Below are 12,907 nucleotides of genomic sequence, written 5' to 3'. Positions count from 1 at the left end.
TGGCTGCAGTCACCATCTGCCATGATTTTGGAGCCCCCCAAAATAAAGTCTGTCACTTTTTCCATTGTTTCCCCATCTATCTGCCATGAAGTGATAGGACTGGATATCATGATCTTAGTTTTTTGAATGTTGAGTTTTAAGCCAGCTTTTTCACTCTCCTCTTTCACTTTCATCAAGAGGCTCTTTAGTTCCTCTTCTCTTTCTGCCATAAGGGTGGTCTCATCTGCATATCTGAGGTTATTGATATTTCTCCAGGCAATCTTGATTCCAGCTTGTGCTTCATCCAGCCCAGTGTTTCTCATGATGTAATCTGCATATAAGTTAAATAAGCAGGGTGACAATATACAGCCTTGACATACTCCTTTCCCTATTTGGAACCAGTCTGTTGGTCCATGTCCGGTTCTAACTGTTGCTTGCATACAGTTGACTTGCATACAGATTTCTTATGAGACAGGTAAGGTGGTCTGATGCTTTCATCTCTTTAAGAATTTTCCACAGTTTATTGTGATCCATACAGTCAGAGGCTTTGGCATAGTCGGTAAGGCAGAAGTAGATGTTTTTCTGGAACTCTCTTGCTTTTTTTATGATCCAGTGGATGTTGGCAATTTGATCTCTGGTTCCTCTGCCCTTTCTAAATCCATCTTGAGCATCTGGAAGTTCTCAGTTCATGTACTGTTGAAGCCTGGTTTGGAGAATTTTGAGCATTACTTTGCTAGCATGTGAGATGAGTGCAACTGTGTGGTAGTTTGAGAAGGAAATGGCAACCCACTCCAGTCTTCTTGCCTGGAAAATCCCATGGACGGAGGAGCCTGGTAGGCTACAATTCATGGGGTCACAAAGAGTCGGACATGACTGAGTGACTTCAGGCACTCACTTGAATGTTCTTTGGCATTGCCTTTCTTTGGGATTGGAATGAAAATTCTAGAGGTGGCAAGAATACAGAGGAATTCCTACCACAGGCATCACTAATACCCCTTTTAGTTCTTAATTCTAGCTTCTCTTTGTTTTCTCTGTTTTATACATGTAAGTATTCTGTTCCAGATGAGATTCCTTATCCTCTGTAAATCCTTCTGAGTGCCTAGTCAAGAGCTGAGAATATGATGGAAGCTCGACACTCAGGAATTGACTGACTCTATCTAGTATGAGGATGTCTTCTCTTAAAAGAGTCAGATGGGACTGATGAGATTCTTAGGACATGCCTTCTGAATCTGAGGGAGGTGATTGTTTAGATGGGATGTACAGACTATCTGTGCTCTCTTGCATCCTTTACCCTGCGATTAGCGACAATTTTGTTCCATGTGATTGCTAAGATTGTTATCCCATTGTCTTCAGATGTACTTCTGTCACACCCTGTACTTGCTCCTGATTCACCAGTTTTAAACAGAGACCTGTTTGACTGCTTTGAATTAGTAGAAGAGGAAAAAGAAATAGTCGCAGATTAAACACCTACTGAGGTAGCAAGCAGTGTACTAGGGATTTTACAAAAGATAGGAACGTTCTTCTTAATTGTCAAATCAGGGGACTGAGGTTCAGAAAAGTTCACTAACTCCTGTGAACCTAAGTGGTGGAAATGAAATGAAACACACAGGAGGTAACTGTAAAGGAATGTATAGCAGTTTAACCTTCTGATAAGCCTGAGGCATCAGATTTATCTCTATTTGCCTCATCTCTGTATCTCACCTTCCACTCTCACTCCTACTCAACTGTCTAATATTCATTGATGAGATAATGTATAAAGTTCATAGCAGAGTCTGACACATGACACTCACTCCAAAGGTGTCCTGTTTTCTTTCTCTTAAATCTCTTCTATTTCTATCCCCCAACCTCTGCAGACCACTTTAAAATTGAATGGCTATTTTATATCTATGCCTACATTGTAATTCATATTATGATTTACCAAATTACATTAAGGTAGGGAGTCAGAAAGGTAAATATTTAAATGTATGAGTCTAGAGCATGTAACCTAAGAACTGGTATTTGTGCTGGGTACTCTGCAATTACTTGTTGAGCTAAATTGGCATTTGAAAATTTTTTCTAGATTTAAATTCAAAATAATCAGATTTTACATTTGGCTGAAATCTTGGTGCTTCTGTGTTCCATTCCTTTCAACAGATCCCCATTGCATAATAGAATTTATTTTGAGTGCCTGGCCTCCGAAGCCTACGGTGGCCTCCTCTCTTTCCACCTGGTTATCGATACTTCCATATGCATTTCAGGCCCCAGGCAAATGAGCTTAGTCAGCCTCTTCAGAGAGAAGGGTCTAAAGATCTTCGGCATTTTGACTTTAAAATTTGACCGTTATTTAGGAAACCACACTATGTACCTCACCTTCCCTGTGTTTCTTTGATTATGCCAATTCTACATTTCAAATTCCTTTGCATCCATATCTATAAGTTGAAATTCTCCACGTCTTTTCTTTCTTTTTCGTTTTTTCTTTTTTGGCTGCACGGCAAAACATTCACCACTGTTCTGCCAGGGAGTCCCTCCACATTCTTTATGGTTTTTTTCAGTGATAGCATCCTCCCTGAAACTTACACTGACCTCCTTTCTCTCTCTGAATGCCTATACCTCTTTGTTTGCTCCCAACCATGATACTCTTTATATATACTCCTTACTGTAATTACTAATGTAAATGTCTCATCTGGTCTGTGAGATTTAATCATCTTCAGGCACAAATTCCATGAAATTTCTCAAGTGGTGCCTGGTCTAAGTGGGGTATTCAGTAAATGGAAATTGGGTGAATGGAAACTGAACACAGAAACAATGTAGGGAGTCTCCTCCCCTTTTAGGGAAAGGACTTTAAACTACTCTATCAACCACTTACAATGAACACTTCCCTAACTAGAGAGTGGATTTTTTTTTTTTTTCTCCCATTGGCTGGGAAACAGTTTCTTTTGATGGAGTGTGAAATTTGAAAGGAAATTAAAAAAAAATTTTTTTTTCCTTCCATTTCTTTTTTTGGCTGTGCTGGGTCTTTGTTGCTTTGCTCAGGCTTTCCTTAGTTGTCATGAGCGGGGGCTCCCCTTCACTGCGGTGTCCGGGCTTCTCACTGCTGTGGCTTCTTCTGTTGTGAAGCACAGGCTCTAGGCAGGGGCTCAGTAGTTATGGCGCCTGGGCTGAGCTGCCACGCAGCATGTGGGATCTTCCTGGACCAAAGATTGAACCGGTGTCTCTTGCATTGACATTGACAGATGGATTCTTATCCACTGCGTCACCAGCGAAGTCCCTGGAAGGAAGTATTTTAAAGTCCTACTTGAGTTCAGAAAACGAGAAAAAGCATCAACATGTTAATTACTGGAAGAGTTACAATAAGAAAGCAAAGTTTATGCATTGTCAGCTCACCCATCATGAGAATATTTTAATTTATAGCACTACTCCTAAAGGAGAAGAAAGTGATGAGTAAGTAATAATGAGGTTCCTGCTTCATACTTGTGGATCTTAGAAGAAATAATCCTCAACTTCTGATGTAGCAACCTAGGGAGATACAAACCTACTTCTGATGACAAGGGCATGGAGAAAAATATTTTAAGTAAATAGCTCTGGTTACAAGGTGGACAACAGTGCTTTTGTACTTCTTTGAAAAAATATACGTATTCATTTTTTCTTCCAGTTTTATTGATATATAGTTGACATACAGTGTTGCATAACTTTAAGGTGTACAGCACAATGATTTGATTTACATAAATCATGAAATGTTTATCCAAGTAAGTTTAGAGAACATCCATTATCTCATGTAGATACAAACTAAAGAAACAAAAAAATTTTAATTAAAAAATTGTTTTTCTTGTGCTGGGAACTCTTTTCTCTTGAGGATTTTCATATGTAACATACAGCAATGTTAAGTATATTTATCAAGTTGTACATGTGGTTTATAAGTACATGCCTAATACTTATTTGTCTTATACCTGGAAATTCATACCTTTTGACTGTCTTCATCCAATTTTTTCTGCCCACTTCCTGCCTCTGGTAACCACAAATCTGATCTCTTTTACTAAGAGTTTATTTATTTGTGTGGTTTTATTTTTGAAGTTTTTTTTTTTTAATGTAGACCATTTTTGTAAAAAAGTCTTTGTTGAATTTGTTGCAGCATTGCTTCCTTTTTTCTTTTTTATGTTTTTTTTTTTTTTTTTCTAGGCGGTATGTGCGTCCTTAGCTCCTTGACTAGGGATCAAACCTGCACCCACAGCATTGGAAGGTTAGGTCTTAACCCCTGGACTGCCAGGGAAGTCCTTGTTTGATTTTGAAATACAGTTGACTTCACCATTATGTTAATTACTGTTATACAGCACAGTGATTCAATGTTTCTACACATTTCAAGCTCATCACCACAATAAGACTAGTTAGAATATGTCACTGTTCTAAGGTATAACATAGTTATTGACTATAGTCCCTTGCACATTCCATACCCATGTCTCATTTATTTTGCAGCTAGAAGTTTTTACCTCTTAATCTCCCTTACCTATTTTTTTTTCCTGCCAACACCTTCCCCGCTGTAACCACCTGTTTGTTCTTTGTATTGATAACTCTTTTTCTGCTATGTTATGTTTGTGCATTTGTTTTGTTTTTTAGATTCCACATATAAATGAAATTATACAGCATTTTTCTTTCTGTCTTATTTCACGTAGTACAGTACTCTCCAGGTCTATTCATTTTGTCACAAATGGAAATATTTCATTCTTTTTTATGATTGAATAATATTGCATTGTATTCCAGTGTTCCACATCTTCTTCATCCTTTCATCTATTGATGGGCACTTTCAGTTCAGTTCAGTTCAGTCGCTCAGTCGTGTCCAACTCTTTGCGACCCCATGAACAGCAGCACACCAGGCCTCCCTATCCATCACCAGCTCCCGGAGTCCACCCAAACCTATGTTCATTGAGTCGGTGATGCCATCAAGCCATCTCATCCTCTGTTGTCCCCTTCTCCTCCTGCCCTCAATCTTTCCCAGCATCAGGGTCTTTTCCAACGAGTCAACTCTTCTCATGAAGTGGCCAAAGTATTGGAGTTTCAGCTTCAACATCAGTCCTTCCAATGAATACCCAGGACTGATCTCCTTTAGGGTGGGCTGGTTGGATCTCCTTGCAGTCCAAGGGACTCTCAAGAGTCTTCTCCAACACCACAGTTCAAAAGCATCAATTCTTCTGCACTCAGCTTTCTTTATAGTCCAACTCTCCTATCCATACATAACCACTGGAAAAACCATAGCTTTGACTAGATGGACCTTTGTTGGCAAAGTAATGGGCACTTTGGATGATTCCATATTTCAGATATTATAAATAATGTTGCAGTGAACGTTATTGTTGCTTAGTCACTAAGTCATGTCCACCTCTTTTGTGACCCCATAGACTGTAGCCCACCAGGCTCCTCTGTCCATGGGATTTCCCAGGCAAGAATACTGGAGTGGATTGCCATTTTTTTCTTCAAGGGGTCTTCCTAACCAAGGTTTTAAACCTGTAGCCCCTGCATTGGCAGGTGGATTCTTACCACTGAGTCTCCAGGGAAGCCCACAATGAACATAGGGGTACATATATTTTTTCGAATTAGTGTTTTTATGTTGTTTGGATAAATACCCAGGAGTGGAATTGTTGGATCATATGGTAGTTTTATTTTTAATTTCTTAAGTATCTCCATACTGTTTTCCTTAGTGGCTATACCAATTTACATTCCCACCAACAGTGCACAAGACATCTCTTTTCTTCACATTTTTGGCAACACTTGCTATTTGTTGTTTTTTGGATAATAGTCACTCTGACAACTTTGAGTTGATATTTTATTGTGGTTTTGATATGCATTTCCCTGATGATTTCGGATTTTGAGCATTTTTTTTGTGTATGTTAGCCATCTCTATATCTTCCTTGAAAAATACCTTTTCAGATATTCTGCCCGTTTCTTAATTGGGTTGTTTGGTTTTCTTTTTTGATGCTGAGTGCATATGTTTGTATATACTGAACATTATCAGGTTTTCATTTGCAAATAAATCATATATATTATTTGCAAATATCTTCTTCCATTCAGTAGATTGTCTTTTTGTTTGTTTATGGTTTCCTTTGTTATGCAAAAGCTTTTAAATTTAGATTCCGTTTGCTTATTTTTGCTTTTGTTTCTTTTACCTTAGGAAACAGATCCGAAAACACATTGCTGCAATTTATGTCACGGAGGAGTATTCTAGCTTTGTTTTCTTCTAGGGGCTTTATGGTTTCTGGTCTTACATTTAAGTCTTTAACCCATTTTGAGTTTATTTTTGTACATAGTGTCAGAAACTGTTCTAATTTCATCCTTTTTACATGTAGCTGTCCAGTTTTCCATGCAGCACTTATTGAAGAGACTCTTTTCTCCATTGTATATTCTTGCCTTCTTTGGCATAGATTAATACACCATAAGTGTGTAGGCTTATTTTGGGGTTGTCTATTCTGCTCCATTGATTTACCTGTCTGCTTTTGTCCCAGTACCACACTGTTCTGATTACTGTAGCTTTGTAGTATAGTCTGAAGTCAAGGAGCATGATCCATCCAGATCTGTTCTACTTTCTCAAGGTTGCTTTGGCTCTTACAAGTCTCTTGTGTTTCCACACAAATTTTAGAGTTCTTTGTTCTAGTTCTGTGGAAAATGCCATTAATATTTGATATAGGGATTGTATTTAATTTGTAAATTGCCTTGGGTAGTATAGTAATTTCAGCAATATTAACTCTTCCAGTCCATAGATACAGTGTATCTTTCCACTTGTTTATGCTGTCTTCAATTTCTTTTATCAGTGTCATATAGTTTTCTAAGAATAGGTCTTTTATCTCTTTAGTTAGATTTATTCTTAGGTATTTTACTTGTTTTGATGCAGGGGTAAATGGGATTAATTTCTCAATTTCTCTTTCTTGTGGTTCATTGTTAGTGTATAGAAATAGAACAGATTTCTGCATATCAATTTTATATCCTGCAACTTTACCAGATTTATTGATGAGCTCTAGTAGTTTTTTGGTGGTATCATTAGGATTTTCTATTTGTAGAATCATATCATCTGCAAGCAGTGATAGTTTTACTTCTTCCTTTTAATTTTGGTTTCTTTTTCTTCTCTGATTGCTGATCTTTAGGAAATACTTTCAGCTTTTCACTGTTGAATATGTTGTATTGTGCTCAGTCATGTCTGACTTTGCAACTGCATGGACTGTAGTCTCCCAGGCTCCTCTGTCCATAGAATTTTCCAGGTAAGAATATTAGAGTGGGTTGCCATTTCCTATTCCAGGGGTCCAGGCTAGCTGTGGGCTTCTCATATATGGCTCTATACCCACTTGATTGAGAGTTTTTATCATAAATGAATGTTGTATCTTGTCAAAAGCTTTTTCTCCAGGTATGGAGATGATCATATGGTTTTTATTCTTCAGTTTGTTATCACATTGAGTGATATGCAGATACTGAACCATCCTTGTACCCTAGGATAAATCCCACATGATCATGGTTTGTAATCCTTTTATTTTTATTTTATTTTTGGTCATGTAAAGAATAATAGTAAACATTGTAACAGTTACATTTTGGTGATTAGTTTCCCATTTTATTGCTTGGATGTTTCTTTGGTGACAGTAAGGTGATCTTCCACAATCTCTTTTTCAATTTGTTGTGTTTTTTTTATTTACTAATATTATTCTAAGTAAATATATATATATATATACATATATATGTGTGTATATATATATATAGTTGTTGTTGTTGTTTAGTTGCTAAGTCATATCTGACACTTTGCGACCCCCATGGACTATAGCCTGCCAGGCTCCTCTGTCCATGGGATTCTCCAGGCAAGTGGGTTGCCATTTCTTTGTCCATATATATATATAAATTATTAGCATAAATTTTGCCACTCACCTTTACGTTGTGCACACCAGTTTTAAATGCAAACATAAGCATTTAATTTGTATACAAAAATCATCAAAATTATAGACCCAATGGGATTTTGTGCTGATGGGGCATCTTGAACATTATATGTGAATAGGGTGTCAAGAAATAGCATGCATATTGCATGTATCTCCCCTGCTCACATGCATACTCCAGTTTTAAATCTGACTTCACTTACAAAACACAAGTTCAAAGATAAAGTTATTAAGAATTTCAAGACAGAAAATTAAACTAAGTGCAGGGCCTTCTGAGAGCAGAACCTCATGCAACTGACTACACTGGTCACACACCCATGAAGCTGCTTTATTTGCTATATGTGCTTAAACCAAACTTCTTAAATATCTTGCTGGTTGTGGAAAGGCTGCTCATTGTGACCTAATAATCCTCTCCTTCCTCCTTGGTATCAGAATGCAAATTTTACTTAGAGATTTAAGATGCTCAGGGCTTTCCAGGTGGCTAAGTGGTAAGGAATCTGACAGCCAATGCAGAAGAAGCAAGAGACACAGGTCCCATCCCTGGGTCAAGAAGATCCCCTGGAGTTCAGTTCAGTTCAGTCCAGTCACTCAGCCGTGTCAGACTCTTTGCGATCCCAGGGGCTGAAGCACACCAGGCCTCCCTGTCCATCACCAACTCCCAGAGTTTACTCAAACTCATGTCCATTGAGTCAGAGATGCCATCCAACCATCTCATCCTCTCTCGTCCCCTTCTCCTCCCACCTTCAATCTTTCCCAGCATCAAGGTCTTTTCCAGTGAGTCAGCTCTTCACATCAGGTGGCCAGAGTATTAGAATTTCAGCTTCAACATCAGTCCTTCCAATGAATACCCAGGACTGATCTCCTTTAGAATGGACTGGTTGAATCTCTATGCAGTCCAAGGGACTCTCAAGAGTCTTCTCCAACACCACAGTTCAAAAGCATTAATTCTTCAGCAGTCAGCTTTCTCTATAGTCCAACTCTCATATCCATACATGACTGCTGGAAAAACCATAGCCTTAACTACATGGACCTTTGTTGGCAAAGTAATATGTCTGCTTTTTAATATGCTATCTAGGTTGGTCATAACTTTTCTTCCAAGGAGTAAGCGTCTTTTAATTTCATGGCTGCAGTCACCATGTGCAGTGATTTTGGAGCCCCCAAAATAAAGTCTGACACTGTTTCCACAGTTTCCCCGTCTATTTGCCATGAAGTGATGGGACCAGATGCCATGATCTTCGTTTTCTGGATGTTGAGCTTTAAGCCAACATTTTTTACTTTCCTCTTTCACTTTCATCAAGAGGCTCTTTAGTTCTTCTTCACTTTCTGCCATAAGGGTGGTGTCAGCTGCACATCTGAGGTTATTGATATTTCTCCCGGCAATCTTGGTTCCAGCTTGTGCTTCATCCAACCCAGCGTTTCTCATGATGTACTCTGCATGTAAGTTAAATAAGCAGGGTGACAATATACAGCCTTGACGTACTCCTTTTCCGATTTGGAACCAGTCTGTTGTTCAATGTCCAGTTCTAACTGTTGCTCCTGACCTGCATACAGGTTTCTCAAGAGACAGGTCAGGTGGTCTGGTATTCCCATCTCTTTCAGAATTTTCCACAGTTTATTGTGATCCACACAGTCAAAGTCTTTGGCATAGTCAGTAAGGCAGAAGTAGATGCTTTTCTGGAACTCTCTTGCTTTTTTGATGATCCAACACATGTTGGCAATTTGGTGTCTGGTTCCTCTGCTTTTTCTAAATCCAGCTTGAACATCTGGAAGTTCACAGTTCACGTCCTATTGAAACCTGGCTTGGAGAATTTTGAGCATTACTTTACTAGCATGTGAGATGAGTGCAATTGTGTGGTAGTTTGAGCATTCTTTGGCATTGCCTTTCTTTGGGATTGGAATGAAAACAGACCTTTTCCAGTCCTGTGGCCACTGCTGAGTTTTCCAAATTTGCTGGCATATTGAGTGCAGCACTTTCACAGCATCATCTTTTAGGATCTGAAATAGCTCAACTGGAATTCCATCACCTCCACTAGCTTTGTTCATAGTGATGCTTCCTAAGGCCCGCTTGACTTCACATTCCAGGATGTCTGGTTCTAGGTAAGTGATCATAGCATCATGATTATCTGGGTCATGAAGATATTTTCTGTACAGTTCTTCTGTGTATTCTTGCCACCTCTTCTTAATATCTTCTGCTTCTGTTAGATCCATACTATCTATGTTCTTTATTGTGCCCATCTTTGCATGAAAGTTTTCCTTGGTATCTCTAATTTTCTTGAAGAGATCTCTAGTCTTTCCCATTCTATTGTTTTCCTCTATTTCTTCGCACTGATCACTGAGGAAGGCTTTCTTATCTCTCCTTGCTATTCTTTGGCACTCTGCATTCAAATGGGTATACCTTTCCTTTTCTCCTTTGCTTTTCCCCTGGAGTAGGAAATGCCAACCCTCTCTAGTATTCTTGCCTGGAAAATTCCATGGACAGAGGAGTCTGGCAGGCTACAGTCCATGGGGTCGCCAAGAATCAGACATGACTGAGTGACCAAGCACATATACAAGATGCTCAGCTAAAAACAACATTTTCTGGCATCTTAAGCAGCTACTTGTGAACAAGTTTTGGTTAACCAGATGTATTCAAAAGTATTGCCTGGGATTTAGGGGACAGCAGCATCATACCTCCTTTCCAGCTGCTTGGAGTAGAATGAGAACTATAAGTCCAGCAGTCACCTTGGAACATGAGGCAACCTTGAAGATAGAAGTTAAGTTCTCAAATGAAATACATAGAAGGTGCCTTATTCCCTGTAAGACCATGGAGCTGCCACATGAGCCCTTGGCTGCTCACCACAAGACTTTTAATGTGTAAGAGAAAAACTTGTATCTGGTTAATCACTATTATTTGATGCTTTGATTATATGCAGATGAAATTAAGCCTAACTTACAGGGAGAGATTCACTAGTTCACATAGGTTAACAAATTAATTTAAGCAATGTTTTAAAGACAAACTTCAGGCAGTCCTCAAATTTGTTATTGGGTAACACATTTAGAATACCCTAGCTTGAGTGGCACCCATTTCTAGGCTCAAGAAGAACTTTTCCTCTTTCTTCCCAGTTCAGTACTCTGTTCTGGAGCTCTAAGATTGCAGGTAGACTCCAGAGAAATGCAGTGTTATAAAAGTAATGCATTACGCCAGTGAAATAGTAATAAAATAATAATGTGAGAGTAGAATTTTGTAATTTTTCTATTTAAATACCAATTTTGGTATTTAATAATTTAGGGCTTCCCTGATATCAGTTGGTAAAGAATCTGCCTGCAATGCAGGAGACCCTGGTTTGATTCCTGGGTCGGGAAGATCTGTTGGAGAAGGGATAGGAAACCCACTCCAGTATTCTTGGGCTTCCCTTGTGGCTCAGCTGGTAAAGAATCTGCCTACAATGTGGGAGACTAGGGTTCGATTCCTGGGTTGGTAAGATCCCCTGGAGAAGGGAACTTAATAATTTGAATACCAATCTTACAATGAGCATCGGAAAGAAAATCATAAACATCCATGTTGACAATTATGAGATTACCTATAGAAAAGCAATGTCAACCATAAAAAAAATAGATCAAGTTGTTACATCTGTGTGTGTGCTCAGTTGCCTCCAACTCAGCAACCCCATGGGCTTTAGCCCACCAGTCACACCAGGTTCCTCTGTCCATAGAATTTTCCGGGGGAAAATACGGGAGCAGTAACTGCCATTTCTTATTCCAAGGGATCTTCCCAGCCCAAGGATTGAACCCGCATCACTTGTGTCTCCTGTATTGGCAGGCGGACTATTTACCATTGCGGCATCTGGGAAGCCCAAGTTGTTGCCTCAGTAAAGAAATCAGGTTGGCTAATACTGCCACCTAGAGTTAAGATTCAAAACTACCATTTCTGATCTCTGCATGCTTGGACTGGAGCCTTCTAGGATCCATAGGATTCTCCAGCCAAGAATACCGAAGTGGGTTGCCACGCCCTCCTCCAAGGGACCTTCCCCACCCAGGGATCAAACCCGCAACTCTTATGTCTTCTTCATTGGCTTGGGGGTTCTTTACCACTAGCACCACCTGCTTATCTCTAAGGACCCTGAAAAGATCAGGGTTTGAGCAGGTGGTTTCTTCTCCCACTGACTAGTTAGTACTAGCTATCCTAATTGTCTTGCCCATTTATGAAGAGTCACTAGATGACATTTTCCAGGGAGCATCCTGGAGGTATCTGGGGTAGCAGCTGGACTGTGATCATAAATCAAGCTAAATGATACATGGAGTGCCTTACACTTCCCATTATTCCTGTCTAAGGGCTGTCCTGGCTGACAAGCATGGAGATGGGCTTTGAACTCAGAAGCATGAGGATTAAGCAGAAGTAGGTCTTGAAGAGGGTGACAGGGGAAAGCTATGGAAGTGCAAAATCCCTCTCTCTTCTCAAATGTCCTTCCAGCTGATCCTCAAGGACTAACCTCGGGCCCATTTCCCATCCTTCTGCCTGGTTTATTCTGCTTTCCTCGACCTCATGTGCTCCATGATGACCTTTTGTAAGCTCTTCTTCTCTCTTATCCCCTTTCCAACCTCCTTCTCGTCTCACCTTGGTCAGCGTTGTTCGGTGGAAAGACAGTAGAGAAGAAGGCATGGTTTGAATCTGGCCCCCATTTATCTTACTATTTATCTCAAGCCAGTCACTTATAATTTCCTGAGCCTCCAGTTAATCATATCTGTATGGGATACAGTGGGATTCACTGGTGACTCAGACGGTAAAGAGTCTGCCCGCAATGCAGGAAAGCTGAGTTCAATCCCTGGGTCCGGAAGATCCCCTGGGGAAGGAAATGGCAACCCACTTCACTATTCTTGCCTAGAAAATCCCATGGATGGAGGAGCCTGGCAGACTACAGCCCATAGGCTCGCAATGAGTTGGATACGACTGAGTGACTTCACTCACTCACTTACTCACTCAGGGGGTACAGTACATGGACCTTACAGGATGGATACCAAACTAAAATGGGGAAATATATTGTGAGAGAAACTGACATGTGGTGAGTAGTTAAGAA

This window comes from Dama dama, chromosome 17, assembly GCF_033118175.1.
Source record: "Dama dama isolate Ldn47 chromosome 17, ASM3311817v1, whole genome shotgun sequence".
Classification (NCBI taxonomy): domain Eukaryota; kingdom Metazoa; phylum Chordata; class Mammalia; order Artiodactyla; family Cervidae; genus Dama; species Dama dama.
Note: the sequence above shows the minus strand (reverse complement) of the source record.